Source organism: Chelonoidis abingdonii, chromosome 14 (genome assembly GCF_003597395.2).
Source record: "Chelonoidis abingdonii isolate Lonesome George chromosome 14, CheloAbing_2.0, whole genome shotgun sequence".
Taxonomy (NCBI): Eukaryota; Metazoa; Chordata; order Testudines; family Testudinidae; genus Chelonoidis; species Chelonoidis abingdonii.
Window position 1 is genome coordinate 7,628,504 of NC_133782.1, and position 8,797 is coordinate 7,637,300.

At 43.5% G+C, this 8,797-nt stretch overlaps 1 non-coding gene across 1 annotated transcript; it reads left to right on the forward strand.

The window, feature by feature from the left end:
• The first annotated feature begins 221 nt into the window (after nucleotides 1-221).
• TRNAK-UUU (transfer RNA lysine (anticodon UUU)) lies at nucleotides 222-294 on the forward strand. Its single transcript has one exon. It is a non-coding gene; the product is annotated as a tRNA-Lys (tRNA).
• Nucleotides 295-8,797: the final 8,503 nt, after the last annotated feature.

An 8,797-nucleotide genomic window follows, 5' to 3' on the forward strand; every position in this document is an offset into this window, starting at 1 on the left:
CATGTGCTTAAAAGTAAGAAAACACTTAAATGTTTTGCTTGATCAGGTCTAAGTTCAGATCTGAATCCAAATTTACCAAAGTTCAATGGGGTTTGGATCTGATGTTCAGTTTTGAATTCATGTTATACAGATGGACCTGAGCCATTAAAGTTCAGATCCTGAGCCAGATTTGCACGTCCACAAAGTTCAAGTGAGTCCAAGTTTGTATCCATACCTAATTTGCCTGGCTAGCTCAGTTGGTAAAGCATCAGATTTTTAATCTGAGGGTCCAGGATTCATGTCCCTGGTCAGGCACAGAGAATCCTTCCTCCTGTGGGAACTCCAAAGAACATCAAAAGGCACATCCTCCATGTTACACTTTTTGTGGGGGGAGGGATAGCTCAATGGTTTGGGCATTGGCTTGCTAAACTGAGTGAGTTCAATTCTTGAGGGGGCCATTTAGGGAAATGGGGTAAAAACCTGTCTCAGGATTGGTCCAACTTTGAGGAGGGGGTTGGACTAGATGACCTTCTGAAGTCCCTTCCAACCCTGATATTCTATGATTCTAATACTAACTCCTGGGCCTAGAGTTTTTCAGGTACCAGTTCTTAGCAAAATGAGTCAGATGTTTCATTGCAAACCTAGCTCTAGTTTCTTTTCATTTTCACTGGAAATGCTAAAATGGGGTTCTCTTAATCCCAATGAAAATGCCCTGCACAAAGTCTGTTTACTTGATGAGTTGGTAGCTGGTGAATTATTTAATTTTTGTGCATTGGGAATTAGATAGGAGTAATGCTTTAGGCAGCAGCTAGCTCTGGAAAGCAGTGGAAGTTAAAGAAAGCTACACTTATGCTAATATTGCTATTCCACCGCAAAGAAGAAAGGTTAGCATGAGTGATCTCTCTCCAGTGCCTTATTAACTGCCTGCTTTCAGTTATAACATTTGAGCTGCTGCAGATTGGAAGTGATGTATTTTCACTCCTTGCAAACAGCTGTTCTGGAGTTTTAATTATGTACACCATATAAAAAGAATCCCAAATCAAAACACTTGGGGGGGGGGAATTATTTTTCTCCCCCTTTAAAAAAAACCACAATTTGTGTTTAGATTTATCTCTATAAACAGGATATTAGAGAAGCAAATGTGATAACACTTACTTTAATGAGTGTTTCATGGTTAATCCATTTTAGCATTTGGATGCTCTCAGCTGGCTTCTGCAGTAATTACATTTCCATTATCTTTAATTCATAACTTGATCTTTCATTACAAGCAATTTCTTCCTTTCCCTTTTCTGTGCTTGTATTTGCCTTTGATGCACAGTGCTATGGGATGTTCTAATTATGGGTCTAGTATCAACAGCATTCTGACTGGGTTTTTTGAGAGTGGAAGAAAAATGCAGAGAATTTGCACCATGGAATCTCTGAACGATGATGCCATCACCTTGAAGGACTCCAGCAAGACTTTCCTCTCTCAGTCTGTGAATCTTTCATTCGACATACATTCATTTGCTGATGCAGAAAAAAAAAAAATCACATCCAGGTTTCCTTGTAACAGCTTTGGAGGTCAATTTTCTGGCTTGTTTGTTAGGAAATGAGGAACATTTTTGATCATACTATGAGCTTAGTTATGAAGACCCAATCATCTCAACACTGGTCAATAAAAAAAAACCCAGGCTTTCTCCAATGCTGCTAAGCAAGTGGTATCTTTTTGTGCAACTCTCAAACTGCTGGGAAAAAAGTGATTGGTGAGGAAGTGATTTTATTTTGTTTTGGAACATTCCACTGTGATACAGGACTAGAGTTTTCCCTCTCTTTGTAGGTTGATGTGTGTCTGGTAAGTCTTGAGTCATGATTTCAGAATAAAACGAAGTTGTTCAAAGGGAATGTAAGGACTTTAGGAACATTTCACTTGCTGTGGAAACCTCGATTAGCTAATATACGGACATGGGATCGGGTCACAAAATTCAGATCTGGATTTCCACACTATGTGGAAATTCCCCAAAGTCTCTCCTTTCCCTTTGAGGAACGCTGACTTATTCTCAAATCTTGGTGCAAGACTTTGGGTGGGAGCTCAATTTCAAAAACTATATTTTGTGTGTGAGAGTGTATGTCTGTATATGCTTGGGAAAGGCAAAAGAGAACCAGGAAACAAAGATAGGAGGCCACTGAACCACAAAGACAGAAGGGAATTAATCTATTTTAATGAGCATGAAGTTTAAGAGAACTGCCAGCAATGAATTCCACATTCAACTTGCAACCCCCACTGAAGTGTGTCATTTCTATTTCACCAGCATTGGAGTGGTTCTGCCAACCTTACACTCAACTATATTCAGCAATTCAGGTCAATGCCAGAGCAGTTTGCCCGGCTAGCTGGCAGCCAATAGATAAAAAATTTTCATTCGATAAGAAACAAATATGTCAATGTCATGTGCTTAACCGCTAGCACACAATGCAAAAAACATGTTGTCATGGTGATTGCTTCCCATGTAGAGTGAATAACAGAAGTTTAGAGACTAAAAATCTCCAGTCTCCCTGAGATATTTTTCTTGAAAGGGTTGAAGAAAGGTAAAGGTCAAGTGATGGAACCATTGTTTCCAATGTTAGTCATGGTGATAGACAGATGCTTGAACGAAGCGAGTCGCAAAGGATTTGGGGAGGTCTCCCATCTGCCTCAGACTATTAAGTGCATGACCTTTACATGGGGATCCAGAAGCTCTGAAATATCCGCCTACAGGATATAAGCAGCTCATTCCCATTTTTAATCTACCAGTGGGATTTTTATAAGAATTCTGCGAAGGCTAGTAAATCTCTCAGGGATTTGTTGTGAACCTGCATGTGATTATAAAGAACCTTAAAGGTGAACGGAGAAGATTTTATTACAAGATGCAGACAAAGTCCCAGATCAGAAACAGTTTCTGTTTACACTAGCGTCACCAAAAGACCAGGGCCCTCAGCCCCTCCCAAAGTCCTTGTGCTCATCCACAGAGGCACAAAGGGGACTTAAATCTGCTTTAAGGCAGCACTGAGGATTCTTCTGCCAGAGGCACAATTATAGCTAACCAAGACTTGCCTCCTGCGGCATAGATAGTTCCTTCCTAGCATGCGGGGACTGGGGACTTCTTAGGAGGCAGGGACAGAGTATGATCTGCTTCAGAGACTTGACTGGTAGAGCAGCTCCTTGGGATGCTGCTGTAACTTGTTCCAGGGGTTCATTCAGACCCTAGGATTAGTGGTAGGTATTGTGAAGACACCTCTAACTTCCCACTTTGGGTGCACTGAGCCTTGCTCTGATGTACCTGGGGATTTAGTCCCCAACTCCTTTTTTAAGCCTAATTAAGAGGTCTGATTTTCAGAAGCCCTGAGCTCCCATTGACTTTGGGCTATGGAACCATAAGAAGAATAGATGACAAACCAAAGGTAGCTGCACACTGATACTACAACTCATTTGCAACACAAACTCACTAACTGGGCTGTTATTTTCTTCCTGCAATTTAAATTAAAACCAAATACAGTGCTAGGGAAGGCTAGAGTTAAAAGAAAAGCCAGGGAAAAGAAAGAACAAGTAAATGTGAAAACAAAAATAGCAGCCTGGGAAACTGTGATTCATTGAACAATTGATGTGAAATTCAAATCATAATGTTCCAAACCCTGGTACCTTTTCCTTGGCTTCTGATAATGCATCACAGTCAATGAATGCAAAAATAATGCTACAAATGGGATTGTTTGAAAGTGTAATTGGAAGTTGCCAAGGCTGAATCCTCACTCTGGCACTTTGAGAGCAGAAGTTGGGAGCCTGCAAGGGTTTTAAAAATTTAATACTGGCCACTCCAGGCATGTATTACACTCCCAAGGTTACAGCTTTTCTCTGACCTTAGCTTGGTAAATGCTGCCACCACCCAAATGCAAAAAAAACCCTTGAACCCAGGAAGGAGCACTTGGGAATTCCTCCCTGTGGGGCATCCTCAAGCCCTTTCACCCCCCTGCGGGGAAGAGCTGAGAAAGAAAACAAAGGAAATTAGCTGTTGCCACCCATTAATTAAACAACATTCACAAACCTCTTAGGATACCAAAAACCTAATCCTGTTCTTAAAAAAGGTAAATTTTATTAAAAACAGAAAGAAAGAAAATACATCTGGAACTTAGGCTTTTGCTAGATTTTAAAAGAGTAATTCCAAAAATCAAGCACCCAAACTAGCTTTCTTGGGGGTTCAGCTTAAAGGTTACAAGCAAACAAAAGCATCTGGGGTTAGCTCAGAAGAGTCCACAAGCCAGTAAGAAATAAAAGAAATAACCCTAACCGCATCCTTATAGACATTCCCTGATCTACTTACATATCTGAGGCTTCAGATAAGTAGGTTTGAGGTATGAACTGATAATCTATAATCATACCTGGCTTAGTGCTGCTTACAGCATTGCTGCTCTGTGTCCCTGCAGCGCAGAGAGAACAAACAAAGGGAAAGTTTCTTTCCCCATTTTAAAAAGTTTTACCTTCCCATTGGCTCTTATGGTCAGGTGCCCACTTTCTTTTCTTTGCCTGGGGGACTTTTAACCCTTTACAGGTAAAACAAGCAGAGAACAGCTACCAGAAGGAGTTTTACAGCTAACTGGCTGGTTGGGCTGATCAGGGTGATACCTTAGCCAGGGCACAAGGAGAGCAGAAAGGTGATTTAATTGTGTTACCTACTAACAGTTTAACAACTTGTAAAAGGAAGAAAAAGATTCCTAAACATAGAAGGGAGCTACTCCCCACCCCCTGTTTATCACAGAAGTGCTTTGAGAAGTGGTTCTGCTTCAAAGAAAGAGGAAACGAATCTGGCAATAATTTTTAATTTGTACATTAAGTCCCCTGATATTATCTATTCTGCTTTGCAGTGTTTATTTTTGAACCAAGGATAGCTCATTCTTGAAAATAAATTAGCTGATTAATCTTTGAAGTGGCTGATTACTGGACAGAGGAATTGTTAAAGGGTGCATCCAAGAAGCACACAGTGTGCATAACTCACCGGTCAGAATGTGTTGTGTGCCCCAGTCTCTGCCAGATCCATATAGAATCTGCTACAGTTGCCAGTTGGAGAAGCTAGTCCTCTAGCTCAACTCTAGACATGCTTCCTCTCAGCTCTGGAGGTTCCCACTAATTATAACTGCTGTGGGTGCACTGATCACAACCTGCTTGTGGCTACATCTCTGCTTTCAGAGGGGTGTGGAACACAGACATTGCACTCTTAGCTAGCATGGGTATAAACAGCAGTGTAGATGGTGAGACATGGCTGAGCAGAGTGCCCTCTGTGCCTGACCCTCCCAGGGGGTATACCTTACATGGGCTCTCGATACGTCTGGTGTCTTGTCTACACTGCTGAAAATGGCAGTGTAGTGTTCTGCTGCTTCCCTGCTGCCCAAGCCTTTTCCCGCCACCTCCCCTGGTGTAGCCTTTCATTGCAGTAGGATGTCAGTACACGTTTAGTGCCTGTACTCCACACATGGCTGTAAGTGTAGACATCGCCTGTCTCATGGCTGTGGAGCAGTTTGCACCTCTGTCCCCTTTCTGGTGTCTCTGGGTATGCCTACATAGCGCACCTCCCAGCCCGAGCTGACAATCCTGGGCTAGCCTGGCTGGCACTAGCGCTCTAAAAATGGCTGTATAGAGATGGTGTTTTTGAGGCTGTGGCTCAGGTCTGAAGCCTAAGGTGGTGGGAGAAGGGGCTTCAAAGTCTAAGCTCCAGCCTGAGCTGCCACCGTTAAACACTGTCGATAACGGCTATTTTTAGACCACTAGCTTGAGCCCTGATAACCCATGTATGTTGACCTGGGCTGGGAGGCTCACTCCAAACCTCCGTGTAGACGTACTCTCTGAGTGCACCCCCTCAGAGGTTAGGCCTTGTGCCCTTACCTGTCTTGGGTGAAATGTTGCAATTCTCCCACTCACATAGACTGGGCTCTGAGTACAACATCCCATCTATGCCAACCACTTATTACCATGCAGGTTTGACTAGACCAGCCCGGTCTCAGTTTTGCTACCATGGGTGTGTTCCCCAGTCTGTTGTCCCCCTTTCCTAAAGGCCTACCATCCCTTTTTGAGCCTGAGCCCAAGTTCCATATTGCTCAGTAGCCTTTGTTACGGGCTCTGGGTGTGCAGTCGTCCTTCTGCCTGAAACTGGTTCTCCCAGTTGACCAGCCAGACTATCCAAGCTAATGTCCCAGTGGTGGTGGGACTATTTGAGGAATCTGTCTGTACAGCTTATAGATTCTGGTTAATGCTATGAAGTTGTTGTTATAAAATTGCTGTACCAGAGAATGCATTCATGTGGATGTAGAATCCACCACTTGCTGATAGAGCTCAAAGCACACTTCTGCCAGGCCAGGGAGAGTTATTAATCTTAAAGACTGTACTCTGACCAAACCATTGCTATGCTAAAGTGGCTGTTTGGAGCTGAGCAAAGCTACTTCCCTCAGTTTGTCTGCAGGGGGTTGAGGAAGGGGAGAACTGAAAAACACCAGCAGCAGAACAAAGAAATGAGGTGTTGGTAGGAAGACATATAAACTTAAAAGACCCACTCAGCTAGGAAGAGGAAGTTTACTGGCAGGAGAGAAGCGTCAGGCAGGCTTTCGTAGCAGGGGTCCTGTTTAACTGCAGAGCATCCAAGGTCCGAGAAGACTAGTTGAAATATAGAAGGCTCCATGTTTATGAATTGGAGTCATGGGCTGCAGGATCCTGGGCACCCCAGAGATCTCTGCCCAAGCCCAAAGAACTCTGCAGGGTGGTGCAGAAACTGAGGTGGGTAAATGCATATAGGTGAGCTAATTGTGTCTAGATCTGTGCACCTTTCATCCAGTTAAGTAACAAGAAATGGTGTTTTAGAATCCTGGGCAAAGCCTGTGTGTCTATTGGTTGTCACTATCATGTGCCCCTGAAGAGATAAACTGTAAAGCAGAACACTCACAGCTCCAGTGGGATTATGGGGAACATGGGAGAGCTGCTGGGGCAGTGTAGGGGAAGACGGCATTAGTTTCAGGGCCTAGGGAATAGAATCGGGGGGTCCCCACTTCCAAGAGGTGCGTCAGATGCAAGGTCTGCTCTTGGAGGGTGTTTCAGAAATCCTATATGTAAAATACACTTTGGGGGGACAAACCCATCTTCACCATTGAGCATCCTCATGTCTGTCACAGCTTGGATGATGTGCAAGTTGACCTGATTAGTAGGCAGTTTGGGGAATGAGTGTGCAAATTGGGTGCTGTGTGTGCAATAGGACACAAACTGTCTGAAAACTGCACCCCAAAATTAGTTTCCCCTGTATTATATCAGAGAAAGTATCCTCCCGCTTTCTGAACCTCTGCAGTCCTGGCAGTCAGGCTTCAAAGTGGGTGATGATCCTTGAGACTCATGATTTCATGCAGACACAATTTGCAACACTGGGGGAAAATGGTGAATTTCAGAGCTTTTGGTGCATGTTTTGTACTTTTCACATTTGTTTCAGGGGGTGTGAGGCTTATCAGATATTGGTGTTAACCTAACAGTGGACACTCTGCTCATATAGCACCTCTGTGTCTTAGAAAATTACAAACTGAACAGCTTTAGGGATCTGTTCACTTCACGCACTACCAAAACAAAGTCACCTCTGGGGTTGGATGTGGCAGCCATGATAAAGGTGGACATAGCCCTTTTAGGATAGGAAGTGAACTTCTTATTCCATTAAACCAAGAGGGGCTTTGGACAGGTGACATATAATTACCCCCATTAGAATTTGGATGTTGGTTAACCCACCTTTTGGAAACCCCTGCTAGCCTTGAAAGACACCCATGGGTTTATTAATAAATGACTATGAACAGTCCAGACTTTGGCTTTAGGTCTCCCCTGAAAGATCATTCTACTGGGGAAAAAAAAACATATGGAACTTAAACAATTGGAGCAAGGTTTTTGCAATAATCTTCCTCATCCCGCAAGCAGTAGAAGGCTGAGGGGAGAATCTGCCAGAATTTGCATGTTAGCACCTGGAGCAGGAATAATTTGATGTTCTAAACCTGCTAGAATCTGATGTTTCCCTCTTTAATATTCATACATAACAGTGGCTGTCGAGGGCTGGAAGAGCTTGCTGGCAGCTTTGTACTAAAATTCGGCCAGCTGACAGATACTGGCACTGGGTATCTGGGGTAGTGAAAAAAGTTCAATGGGTAAAATAGACCAGGGATTTAACAGTTAGAGATGCCATAATGGTGCCAGGTGCATAAAATTTGGTAAACCTTATGCAGACTGAAGAGCTATTCCTCTGTTACCTGTAACTAGAATTACAATGAAGAGGCGAAGGTGGAAGAGAAGAGGCTAATTAAGGCCCTGTCCAGTAAAAGCTTTCCCCAACCCTAGAACATCAAAGGTCAGTTATAATAAACAGGATACATGACGAAGCAGGAATGGTTGATGTCATTAATACTTCCTGCAGCTGAAACAGACACCGATTCAGAAGAGAATAGAAAAACAATCACGGTCACAGATAGGAAACCATTCCAATTTCAAACCCGTCACGTAACAGAGACAGAAAAAGCTAGGGCCAAATGTATCCCCGGTGGAAGTGCAGGGGAGCTAATGACCTTTCCCACAGACAAACTGGCCATGAGATTGAAAAAAGTTAGCAAGGCCATGCAAAGGAAGGGGTGGTTAAATTGCAGAGAAGGAGAAATGCAGAGTCAGGTGTGTTTGAGGAGGGCAGGCGGCATCCTGAAGTGCTCCGAGCAGGGGGAACATGGAGAGGTTTGAGTTCTGTGGCTGCTTTTGTGCCAGATAGCTCCGGGCTTGATCCTGTGCTCGTTGAAGACAATGACAAACTTTTGT